At 44.6% G+C, this 13,139-nt stretch overlaps 1 long non-coding RNA gene across 1 annotated transcript; it reads left to right on the forward strand.

Annotated features, from left to right (window-relative positions):
* Positions 1-777: 777 nt before the first annotated feature.
* Positions 778-4,225, forward strand: LOC134965095 (uncharacterized). Its single transcript, XR_010188315.1, has 4 exons — positions 778-975; positions 1,285-1,306; positions 2,322-2,981; positions 4,108-4,225. It is a non-coding gene; the product is annotated as an uncharacterized LOC134965095 (long non-coding RNA).
* Positions 4,226-13,139: the final 8,914 nt, after the last annotated feature.

A 13,139-nucleotide genomic window follows, 5' to 3' on the forward strand; every position in this document is an offset into this window, starting at 1 on the left:
TAATAGAGAGTGATCTGGAGTCTGAAATTCGGTATCCTACAGCAATACCACCATTGACACAATTCCTTGCTGTGTTACATTTTTTGGCAACAGGGTCTTACCAGCATGTGGTTGGAGACCTGGTTGGCATGTCGCAGGGCCAGTTCAGTAAGGTCCTGCGGCGTGTCTGCCAGGCTTTCCTCAAGCGTGTGAAGCAATTTATTGCTATGCCTTTGGATGTTGGTGCCCTAGATGTGGTGAAGCGGCAATTTGCGGAAGGTGGTAGTCGCTTCCCATAAGTTATTGGGGTTGTGGATGGCACACATGTAGCTATTCTGCCACCAAAACATAATGAAGAAATTTATAGAAACAAGAAACTGTTTCATTCTCTGAATGTAATGGTTGTTTGTGGGCCATCCCTCCAGATCCTTTCCCTGAACGCAAAGTTTACTGGAAGTTCCCATGATGCGTATGTCATTAGACAATCAGGGATATGGCACAGATTAAGATCAAGTCAACGAGCAGACATGTGGTTATTGGGTGAGTTGTTGCACATATTTTGTTCAAAATTTTGTATATTTTTCCAAATTGACTATTTCTAATTTTTTTTTTCCCTCAAACAGGAGACCGTGGATATCCTTGCACCCCCTGGCTCATGACTCCTTACCGTAATCCCAGGCCAGGACCACAGACGGCATTTAACTCCGCGCTTACTGCCACTAGGCAGCTGGTGGAGCGCACAATTGGGGTCCTTAAAGGGCGGTTTCGTGTGCTCCACCGCACTGGTGGCGACATCATGTATTCGCCGGAGATGGCAAGTAAAATAGTGGTCCTGTGCGCTATACTCCACAATATCGCGGTAAGGAGTAGCGTAGAGCTTCCTCAGACAGAGGAATTGCCTGATGAGGAGCCAGGGGTTGTCCGACACTTCGGTGGGGGGAGTGTTACAAGGAGGGGGAGCCAAGTCAGGGCAAGCATTGTTGCTGAATTTTTCAGGTATAGTGTTTTTTTTTACTCTATTGTTACCAAAATAAAAGCACAGTATGCATCATTTTTTATTTAAATGTAGAAATTGTGTTTGCTATTGTAAGGTCATTGTGTAATGCTTTTTGTGTGTTTGAATCTGTTTTTTTTTTAATCTTCAAAAAACAATAACACGTTAAGCTGACAATTTAATTTTGTGTAAAACAATACTGTGATGTTGCTAAATAGTGTTCTTATTTTTTTACTATTCTAACATCATGATTATTTAAACAAAAACACAAACAAATGAAACTGAATGTTGCCCACTTTGTGAATGTCCAGCTGAAAGACCACACAAACTGAGGTGAGTACTCAGATATGTTTATAAATTGATCTAAAACTGTGTGTGTGTCTGTGTCTGTGTTTTTTTGTTTTAAATTTTTTGGTTGTGTTTTGCTTAAAATTTGCTTATGCGAATGCGTAGTTCCGCTCGTGCGAAATAACACTCTGCTCTTCACAGCATTGCAAAGATCAATAAAGTTATTATAAATGACATGACAGCATAGATTGTGGACCAATCACATGCTAACAGACACTATAAATATATGCCCAAATAAGGAAAACGCCATTGCCATGATGCGTGCGGCACCTTTCACCAGGCGGGAGCTCCGCGTCCTGGTTGCGGTGATGGACCGCCGCGTAGGCCGCGTTGGGCGATTCATCCCCAATCGTGTTAAGCGCGAGGCCTACGCGGAGGTCCGTCGCCTGCTGCGGTCTCGCGTCCGCAGCAGGCGGACCATCATCCAGTTAGAGCGGAGATGGAGTGATCTCCGAAGGAGGACTCCAGAGCTGTTGGCGGAGATCCGCCAGCAAATCCGCACTATGCATGCACGCAGTAAGTAACATTACATAAGATTATTAGCATAAATAGTGCAAATTTTCACTAAGTGGTAGGCTAATTGCAACACTGAGTGAACATTTTGAAAAAATAGGACAGTGTGTGTGGTTAGGGCAAACATTACTGACTGTAGCAAAGTGTCCCTAAACAAGTGCATGTTTTACATAATTAGTAACCAGGCAGGAAACTGTACCAAAAAACTTGATCAGTGCTGTCTATATAATAAGGTAGCTTGAATAGTGATCTGGTGATGTTGGCTAGACAAATCAATATGTCTCAATGGAATAGATACAGGAATGACGACAACATTTTTTTATTTCATCATTTTGTTTGCAGTGGGCAACATGAAGAGGTTTGAATAATTTTTTATTTAAAATTCTAAAAAAAACTTTCTTTTACATGGAACCGAACAGTGAAAATTACAATTGATTAGTATGTAATTTAACATGCAAATTTAATTATATTTTAACAATCATTCTAGGACGACCACAACGGCAAGCACCACATGATGCACCAGCTCAGCACCCTTCCCCTTCTCACTCCCCCTCCACTTCCCAGTCCCCCTCCCCTTCTCACTCCCCCTCCCCTTCTCACTCCCCCTCCCCTTCTCACTCCCCCTCAGCTTCCCAATCCCCCTCAGCTTCCCAATCCACCTCAGCTTCCCAATCACCCTCAGCTTCACAATCCACCTCAGCTTCCCAGGCCCCCTCAGCTTCCCAGGCCCCCTCAGCTTCCCAGGCCCACTCCACTTTCCACTCCCCTTCTCAGCCAACCTCTCCTTCTCTTTCTGTGACCCCTTCTCCTCCTTCCCATACCCCTTCTCCTTCTACTTCCAACTCACCTTCTCAGCCCCCCTCACCCTCTATTGGCCTAACATTTTCACCGCCCCCCTCGCCCTCTCAATCAGACCCACCCTCTGAAATTACATCCCCAATCCAACCTCCTTCCCCCATCCAGCCTCCTTCCCCCATCAAGCCTCCTTCCCCCATCCAGCCTCCTTCCCCCATCCAGCCTCCTTCCCCAATCCCTCCTCCTTCCCCCATCCAGCCGCCTTCCCCCATCCAGCCGCCATCCCCACCCAGTGAATGGGCAGAGGAAGCCCCTGAAGACAGTTCAGGGAGTCTTCATGTTGCCGAGGAAAGTAAGTGTTTTAACATTTTGTTAAAAATGATTACCTACTTACACTTACAATGACAAAACATGCAGTGTTGTACTGTTGGAATTCTTGTACCAAGGAAAATTAATTGTGTTTTTCTTCATGGTGTACATGTTGCATTTACATTTATTTGAGTGTCATTATATGTCCAGTGTTTATGTGTGCCATGTTTTGTGTGTCCACTCTAGGTCGACACTCATTAGGTCAACAGGGTTGGCAGGACAACAGGATTTATATGTGTTAGGTTTTCTGGGAAACAGTTAGACCTGAGTGGAGTTTAGTATGTTGTTGTTCTTTTACACTTGTGCCTGTGTATTCTTAATATTTACACTTACAAATCACATGCTTCACTTTGTTAGGCAGCCTAACGACCCAATGATTTGTGGTGTGAAAGTTACACTCACAAAATGATTATTGGATAAAGTCAAACCTGTTTGACCTTATTTAGTAAGGGCAGCTTTCATGGAGTGTGGGCATGCTAGGATATGTTGTCCTTCTGAAGATGTTGATATGCAGTGTGATGATGCAGGACCAACACCCTAAAAAAAAAAAAAAAAACCAAATGGGAATGAATGCCAACATGGTGTAACATTGACGAAGATGGTAGTTATCTTTAACATGGGATGTCGGCCATAGCAACCAATAAGATTATACTTTAAAAATTGGGAACCACTTCTACAATATAATATTCATATTTTTGCTTGTTTGCTATGGGCAACGTTCCATCTTAAATATAACTCACATAGTAGTAAATGTAACCCATGGTCTGGAACACTTTAAAATCTTAAAAAAAGGCTGAGCAGGCTTGTGTGTTGTTCTGCTAATGATTGTACCATAAAACAGCCAGGATGTAGTAACTTTGCCATTAAAGCAGGCCTGTCCAAACTGCGGCCCTCCAACTGTTGAGAAACTACACATCCCAGCATGCCCTGACACAGCTTTGGCATTCCCTGACCACAAAACTGTGTCAAGGCATGCTGGTATATGTAGTTTCACAACAGCTGGAGTCCAGCAGTTTGGACATGCCTGCATTTAAGTGTGCTTTGCGCCTTGCTTGGATAATAAGTAATGTAATTAAGTTATTAATGTTTGTGTTGCATCTTAATTTCAGATGTTGCAGTTGGAGATCCTACAAGTTTTGGAGGCATTCTTTACACCATGCGCCAACACCTGCAAGGATTAATGCATTGTGTTGATAATTTGCAAAAATTTGCATGATTTTGTTTATTTTATGGAAAAAAAAACTGATTTATTTTTAAAAATAAAATAAAAAAAGTTGATTAAAGTTAACCGGGTGTTGTGTTTATTTTAATGCAAAAAAGGATCAGCTGATTGGCAGGCAGAAATTGTTTGCAAAAAACATTACACACATCTAACGTTAGATTATTAACAAAAAAAACAGGAGATTATTGTGTTAAGAAACATGTAAACACCTTCATTCACAAACAACACCTTTAAAAACAAACAAAGGGAAAAAAAATAAAAAAATTATACACTTTTACATGTTGATGGGCAATTATGGCAACAAAGTGTTAATCTGGTTTTTTTTGCAGACTTAATTGTTTAGGAACATTATCAATCATTACACTAATTGGATTCGTTATTGAAAAGGGCTTGTTGACTTTAAAAGGAATGGTGTAATTTCACTTAATAGCTTTAAAAAAACATTTTTGTGCGTTTTTCCTTAAAAGTGTGCACTTTTACGGTAAAATGTGTAAATCTACTAAAACTTAGTATTTTTACGATTAAGTATGTGTTATTGCGATGGATTCGCAATGCTGCGATGGTTTCGCATTACTGCGATGTCATTTGGCGTACGCCCACTTTGTGTAATACTGCGTACGAATGTGCAAAAATACGTTGGGGGCGGAGGTTCGCATATTTACTACATTAACGCAACTTTGCGAATATGTTGTGCGACCGAAAAACTTAGCGATCAACTCGGAATAAGGGCCAAAGATCTTTATAAAAAGACTTCATTACGTCAATTATGTGAGAGTCAGAATCAGTACAGGTACCGTCTGATTTCAATAAGGGCCTAATCACAGTTCGTTTCCGAGATCCATGTAATAAATTTGTAAGAAGTCTACCATTTTTATTACCAAACTTATAATATTTGGAGTTTACATTAAAGTAATATTTATCGCCACTTGTTTGTAAAAGCTCTGAAAAATGGGTCTTAGCTGTATTATAGCGATTTTTGTTCTCCAAGGATGGGGCCTGTTTAAATAATTGAAAAGCATTGGTAAGTTTATCTTGTAAGTCCAAGTAGGAAGCATTCCGCCGCCGGTTAATTCGGGAAGAATATTCTATTAATTCACCACGCAACACAGCTTTGGCTGCCATCCAAAAATTAGAAGGGTTGGATATAGCACAGTCAGAATTATGCGATTGATATTTTTTCCACATATTTCTAACAGTACCTTAAAACCCCTAGCTTTAATAAGATGCAATGGGAATTTCCACAAAGGTTTATTATCAACAGATTTCCTAAAATCTAAGGTAATCCATACCATACCATGATCTGACAATATAGGAGGTTCAATAGTTACAGAGGAAATTTGGGTAAATAAAGGTTCCGCGGTTAAAACATAGTCGATCCTAGAGCAGGTATTATGAGTCATGGACAGACATGTAAACTCCCTCTCAATTGGGTAAACTGCTCGCCATGTATCAACTAGGTTGAGAGTTTTAACAAAAAATGGTACCCCTATTTTTGGAAGGACAATCGGAGACTTTGGAGCTGGGGAACGGTCAAGGAAAGAGGATGAAATTAAATTAAAATCTCCACAAATTATTAAAGAAGCTGGATCATAAGTATGAAGTTTAGCTAATAATAAAGTAAAAAAAGATTTGCTGTATTGATTTGGGGCATACACATTACATATAGATAAAATGATTCCCTGTATTTCTACAGTAAGCACCACAAATCTGCCTTCCGGATCAGGGTAGACAGATAAAACTTGACTATTTAGTGATTTTTTTCCCTAAAATAATTACACCTCGCGATTTAGTATTATAAGAGGCTACAGCTAATAAATCCCAACCTAACATTTTTAGTTTATTCGCTTCCGGGTTTTTTAAATGGGTCTCCTGAAGACATATCAAATCAATAGATAACTTGTTAAGATATATAAGTAGTCTACGTCTTTTTGCAGGTGTGTGGATACCTCTAATGTTAAGTGATCCTATCCTAAGAGGCATTATCACATACAAGTCTACAAATAATCTGATACTGTTTAAATCGTCAAAAAGAGGGTAAAGGGGAAAGGGAAACACATAACGGAAAAGTAAATATAAAATAGACAAACATATATAACCGAATACTATGAGCAGTACTAAGCTTAACCGAACTGGACTTCCAGCAAATTACTACTATCTGCGACACTAAGGTCACAAATAGTAAGCATAGTAACATAATAGATCAACACAGAATTGCGAAACGGCACAGCTCCGCTCCTTCATTATACAGTAAACAAATGGTAGTAATTACGAATAGCCTAGAATCTATAATCTAAAGAAAAAAAGGGATATAAAGATACTATGGCCGAATATCGTGAAGGGTATCATAGACGTGTAAAATGGAATACAGCACCCCTTAAACGAAAAATATACCACTTATATATGTATATCAGCATAGATACTCCGGGCAGTCCCAATCTCACTCAACCACATCATCAGTGATGTCGCCGTCTTCTTTCGCAGAGGATTCCTCCTTTAAAAATGCTGTCGCATCTTCCGGGTGTCACGATCCGGGTATCTGGACGCCATTTCTTACCCATCAGATGCCTCCTAAGGCTGGCTCAGCGCTCCAGGACCGGATCCCATCTGTTATCCTGATGTGTACATTCCTGTATCCTCTCCTGTCACTCTGGGACGCTGTCACAGTAAACGCCATATTACACCTGGCATGGCGTCTCCCGCGGCCTCCGCCGTCGTCCCTGAACTTCTGCATGCAGAGTGTCTGAGTGGCGATTACGTCAGCCGCGGCCTCCGCTGTGTCCGCGTGGTTGGATGTGCATCTGTCAGCCTGGCGCCTCCTGTCTCCGGTGGCCGGCGCCGCCATTACTGTTTTCATTACCACATGGATTACAAACCAAACTTCCCTCCAAGTGTCTGCATGGGCGCAGCCATCTTGGATTCTGTCAGCTGATCATTTCCACCAATCTGTTCTCAGTATTGATAATCTGCATAATTGCCTAGCCAATCCCTTCCTTGCTGCAGGTATAAATACACTGTGCCTGAGCAAGGAAGGCGTCAGTGCTTTGGTTGTCAAACCTAGTTCCTGTTTGTCTCTCTCCTGTGATTGTCTTCCAGGTTCCAGCTCCTGTCTCAAGACTTCCACCATAGAGACCCGCACCAGCATTCCACCTGCGGTGTAGCCTGACTCTCCAATCCATTGTGGATTCATCTGTTTCCAGCTACAACATTACCTGCTTCCAGCTCAGCTTCCAGCAGAGTACAGCTTCCCTTAAAGGGCCGGTGTCCTTTCTACACTTTACCACTCTCCACCGGTATTATTATTTCTCCGCTCTCAAGTTCTACATTTCAGTTCATATTTCATCGCTCCCAAGTTCATTTATTATTTAACTGGTTCCAGCCAGTATCCACTCCGTGCTAACAACAGTCTGGTTCCAGCCAGTATCCACAGCAGCTGTTTTATCCTCAGCAACCCAGCTTTTCCTGGAACACCAGCTGGCACAATCCTGGGTTATCTCCATTGCTACAGTCGGGCCTGGTAAGGACTTTCCATCTAGAAGATCATAAGAACTATCTCACACTACCAGTGCCCTGTGGCTTCTGCCATCCTGTAGTACCCAGGAACTGTATTTATTCTTTGCTGACTTTTACGTTTTCTTTTACTGCTGCTGTGTTGCGGAGTTGTCATAATAAACATCATTGACTTTTATCCAAGTTGTCGTGGTCACGCCTTCGGGCAGTTATTATTCATGTTACTTACATGTCCAGGGGTCTGATACAACCTCCCAGGTTCCGGTACATCTCAGCCCCTACAACTGAGGCTGCCTCCCGTCAGCTCAGGCCCTCAGTTGTGACAGTAAGCACTGACCTAATGAATCCAGCCGGAGACCAGGATCAAGCGGCCAGGCCGATGCAAGAACTGGCAGCCTGACTAGAACATCAGGAGGCTGCACAGGGCCACATCATCCGCTGTCTCCAGGATCTCTCTACTCGGCTGGATGGGATTCAGACAACTCTCCGTGGATCAGGCGCGTCTGGTGCGTCAACCACAGTGACTCCAGCTATAACCCCACCCACCTTACCCATTTCTGCTCCACGTCTTCATCTTCCAACGCCAGCAAAATTTGACGGATCTCAAAGATTCTGCAGGGGATTTCTCAACCAGTGTGAGATTCAGTTTGAGCTACAACCTGGCAATTTTTCCAGTGACCGTACAAAAATTGCCTACATTATTTCTCTTCTCAGTGGCTCAGCCCTTGATTGGGCATCACCGTTATGGGAGAGGCCCGACACCCTGCTTTCTTCCTACACTGCCTTCGTGTCAACATTCAGGCGCATCTTCGACGAGCCAGGCCGGGTAACCTCAGCTTCATCCGAGATTCTCCGTTTACGCCAGGGGTCACGTACTGTAGGACAATATCTGATACAGTTCCAGATCCTGGCATCCGAACTGGCATGGAACGACGAGGCCCTGTATGCTGCATTCTGGCATGGCTTATCTGAGCGTATTAAAGATGAGTTAGCTACCAGAGACTTACCTTCTAAGTTAGATGAGCTAATCTCACTCTGCACGAAAGTTGATTTACGTTTCAGAGAGAGAGCAACTGAGCGTGGAAGATCATCTGCTCCAAAATCTTCTGCTCCTCCTCCTCGTCAACTGTCACCATCTAAAGATGAGCCCATGCAACTTGGCTGTTCCCGTTTAACTCCTGCTGAGCGCCGAAGACGTCTCTCCGAGTTTCTCTGTCTCTATTGTGCAGCTCCGTCTCACACCATTAATGCCTGTCCCAAACGTCCGGGAAACTTCAAATCCTAGCTCGCCAAGGAGAGGGCCGGCTAGGAGTAATGATCTCCTCTCCATCTCCTCAAGATTGTAATCTCCCAGTCTCGCTTCAAGTTGCTCAACGTTATCGGAACGTCATTGCCCTCCTTGATTCCGGAGCAGCTGGGAACTTTATTACCGAAGCCTATGTTAAACGGTGGTCCCTACCCACCGAGAGACTTTCTTCGTCCATTTCTTTAACTGCCGTGGATGGCAGCAAAATTTTTGATGCAGTTATTTCTTTAAGGACTCTACCAGTTCGTCTGAGAGTGGGAGTTCTTCATTCCGAACTTATTTCTTTTTTAGTGATTCCAAGAGCCACACATCCTGTGGTCCTGGGCCTTCCATGGCTCCGTCTTCACAATCCTACAATTGATTGGACGACTACGCAAATCCTGGCATGGGGTTCCTCCTGTGCTGAGACATGTTTGTTTAAAGTATTGCCTGTCTGTTCTTCCTCCCCCAGGTCGTCTGATGTTCCACCTCCTCCATATCAAGATTTCACGGATGTGTTCAGTAAAGCTTCTGCTGATATCCTTCCTCCTCATAGAGAATGGGACTGTCCGATTGATCTCGTTCCAGGGAAGGTTCCACCTCGAGGCCGAACTTATCCGTTGTCTCTGCCTGAGACGCATTCTATGGAGGAATATATTAAAGAGAACCTAGCAAAGGGGTTCATTCGACCTTCTTCTTCTCCAGCCGGCGCAGGCTTCTTTTTTGTAAAAAAGAAAGATGGTGGTCTGCGGCCGTGCATCGACTACAGAGGTTTGAACGACATTACCATCAAGAACCGTTATCCTTTACCCCTGATTACTGAGCTCTTTGACAGAGTTAGCGGAGCTACCATCTTTACAAAGCTGGACTTGCGAGGTGCATACAATCTCATCCGGATCCGTGAGGGTGACGAGTGGAAGACCGCCTTTAACACCCGTGACGGACATTATGAGTACCTCGTCATGCCCTTCGGACTGAGCAATGCTCCAGCTGTCTTCCAGCATTTTGTCAATGAGATCTTCAGAGACATTCTATACCGTCATGTCGTGGTCTATCTAGACGATATCCTCATTTTTGCCAACGATTTAGAGGAACATCGTTTTTGGGTTAAAGAGGTTCTGTCCCGTCTCCGTGTCAATCATCTCTATTGCAAATTAGAAAAATGCGTCTTTGAAGTCAAGTCCATTCCGTTTCTAGGGTACATTGTGTCCGGTTCCGGACTAGAGATGGATCCTGAGAAACTACAAGCAATCCAAAATTGGCCGGTACCCTTAACCCTCAAAGGGGTCCAGAGGTTCTTAGGGTTCGCCAACTATTACCGAAAGTTTATACGAGACTTTTCCACCATTGTGGCGCCTATTACTGCTTTCACTAAGAAGGGTGCTAACCCGTCCAAGTGGTCTGAAGAAGCCATGCAAGCATTTCATCTTTTAAAACACAGGTTCATCTCTGCGCCTGTTCTGAAACAGCCTGACATCGACTCTCCTTTCATCTTAGAGGTGGATGCCTCCTCCGTTGGAGTAGGAGCGGTGTTATCTCAGAGGGCTAAAGATGGCCATTTACACCCTTGCAGTTTCTTCTCCCGGAAGTTCTCCCCAGCTGAGCGCAACTATGCCATTGGCGACCAGGAGTTGCTAGCCATCAAGCTCGCTCTAGAAGAGTGGAGGTATCTGTTGGAGGGAGCTTCTCATTCAATCACCATACTTACAGACCACAAGAACCTTTTATACCTGAAGGGCGCACAATGTCTCAACCCTCGTCAGGCCAGATGGGCACTTTTCTTTTCCAGGTTCGACTTTAAACTCCAGTTCTGTCCGGGCTCTCAGAATCGCAAGGCCGATGCCCTTTCCCGCTCATGGGAGCAAGAAAATGAGTCAGAGTCTTCAGACAAGCATCCTATTATAAATCCGTTGGCATTCTCCACGGTAGGGATGGACTCTACGCCCCCATCAGGGAAAAGTTTTGTGAAGCCGATGCTAAGGAAGAAGCTCATGCATTGGGCCCATGCTTCCCGTTTTGCCGGACATACAGGTATCCAAAAAACCCTGGAGTTTATCTCTAGGTCCTATTGGTGGCCAACTCTGAAAAAGGACGTCTTGGAGTTTATTGCATCTTGCCCAAAGTGTGCCCAACATAAAGTATCCCGCCAGTCGCCTGCGGGGCAACTGGTTCCACTATCCGTTCCCCGTCGACCATGGACCCACTTGTCGATGGATTTCATTACAGACTTACCCATGTGCAACAAGTTCAATACCATCTGGGTGGTAGTTGACCGGTTCACCAAGATGGCACACTTCATTCCTCTCACCGGTCTTCCGTCAGCTTCCAAGTTGGCTCAAGTATTCATACAAGAGATCTTCCGACTCCACGGTCTTCCTGAAGAAATTATCTCAGATCGAGGAGTTCAATTCACAGCCAAATTCTGGCGAAGTTTATGTCAAGTCCTCCAAGTCAAGCTAAAGTTTTCCACGGCTTACCATCCTCAGACCAATGGTCAAACCGAGAGGGTGAATCAGGACTTGGAGGCCTTCCTCCGCATCTATGTGTCCTCCTCTCAAAATGACTGGGTTCAATTACTTCCCTGGGCCGAGTTCTGTCATAACAACCAGTATCATTCTTCATCTGCTTCAACACCATTCTTCACTAACTTTGGATTCCACCCTAAAGTCCCTGAGTTCCAACCGCTTCCAGCAACTTCTGTTCCCGCAGTGGATATCACCTTGCATCAGTTTGCCAATATCTGGAAGAGCGTATGATCAGCTCTGCTCAAGGCATCGTTCAGGTACAAGAAGTTTGCGGATAAGAAGCGTCGAGCAGTTCCTGCTCTCAAGGTGGGTGATCGGGTATGGTTATCCATGAAGAATTTGAGGTTAAGAGTTCCCAGTATGAAGTTTGCACCTCGCTATATCGGTCCTTTCAAGATTGAACAAGTCATCAATCCTGTTGCTTACAGACTCCAGTTGCCTCCCTTCTTAAAAATACCCAGGACATTCCATGTTTCCCTGTTGAAACCGCTGATCTTGAATCGGTTTCATTCCTCACTTCCTCCAACTCCGAAAGTCCAAACTCAACGAGGTGTTGAGTATGAAGTGGCCAAGATCCTGGACTCACGTCATCGTTACGGTCAACTACAATATCTTATTGACTGGAAGGGTTATGGTCCTGAGGAACGTTCATGGACCAATGCTTCTGATGTCCATGCTCCTGCCTTGGTCCGGAGATTCCATTTCAAGTTTCCTCAAAAGCCAAAGAAGTGTCCTGGGGCCACTCCTAAAGGGGGGGGGGGGGGGCTGTCACGATCCGGGTATCTGGACGCCATTTCTTACCCATCAGATGCCTCCTAAGGCTGGCTCAGCGCTCCAGGACCGGATCCCATCTGTTATCCTGATGTGTACATTCCTGTATCCTCTCCTGTCACTCTGGGACGCTGTCACAGTAAACGCCATATTACACCTGGCATGGCGTCTCCCGCGGCCTCCGCCGTCGTCCCTGAACTTCTGCATGCAGAGTGTCTGAGTGGCGATTACGTCAGCCGCGGCCTCCGCTGTGTCCGCGTGGTTGGATGTGCATCTGTCAGCCTGGCGCCTCCTGTCTCCGGTGGCCGGCGCCGCCATTACTGTTTTCATTACCACATGGATTACAAACCAAACTTCCCTCCAAGTGTCTGCATGGGCGCAGCCATCTTGGATTCTGTCAGCTGATCATTTCCACCAATCTGTTCTCAGTATTGATAATCTGCATAATTGCCTAGCCAATCCCTTCCTTGCTGCAGGTATAAATACACTGTGCCTGAGCAAGGAAGGCGTCAGTGCTTTGGTTGTCAAACCTAGTTCCTGTTTGTCTCTCTCCTGTGATTGTCTTCCAGGTTCCAGCTCCTGTCTCAAGACTTCCACCATAGAGACCCGCACCAGCATTCCACCTGCGGTGTAGCCTGACTCTCCAATCCATTGTGGATTCATCTGTTTCCAGCTACAACATTACCTGCTTCCAGCTCAGCTTCCAGCAGAGTACAGCTTCCCTTAAAGGGCCGGTGTCCTTTCTACACTTTACCACTCTCCACCGGTATTATTATTTCTCCGCTCTCAAGTTCTACATTTCAGTTCATATTTGTCAGGCCCGGGTGTTTT

Source organism: Pseudophryne corroboree, chromosome 10 (assembly GCF_028390025.1).
Source record: "Pseudophryne corroboree isolate aPseCor3 chromosome 10, aPseCor3.hap2, whole genome shotgun sequence".
NCBI lineage: Eukaryota > Metazoa > Chordata > Amphibia > Anura > Myobatrachidae > Pseudophryne > Pseudophryne corroboree.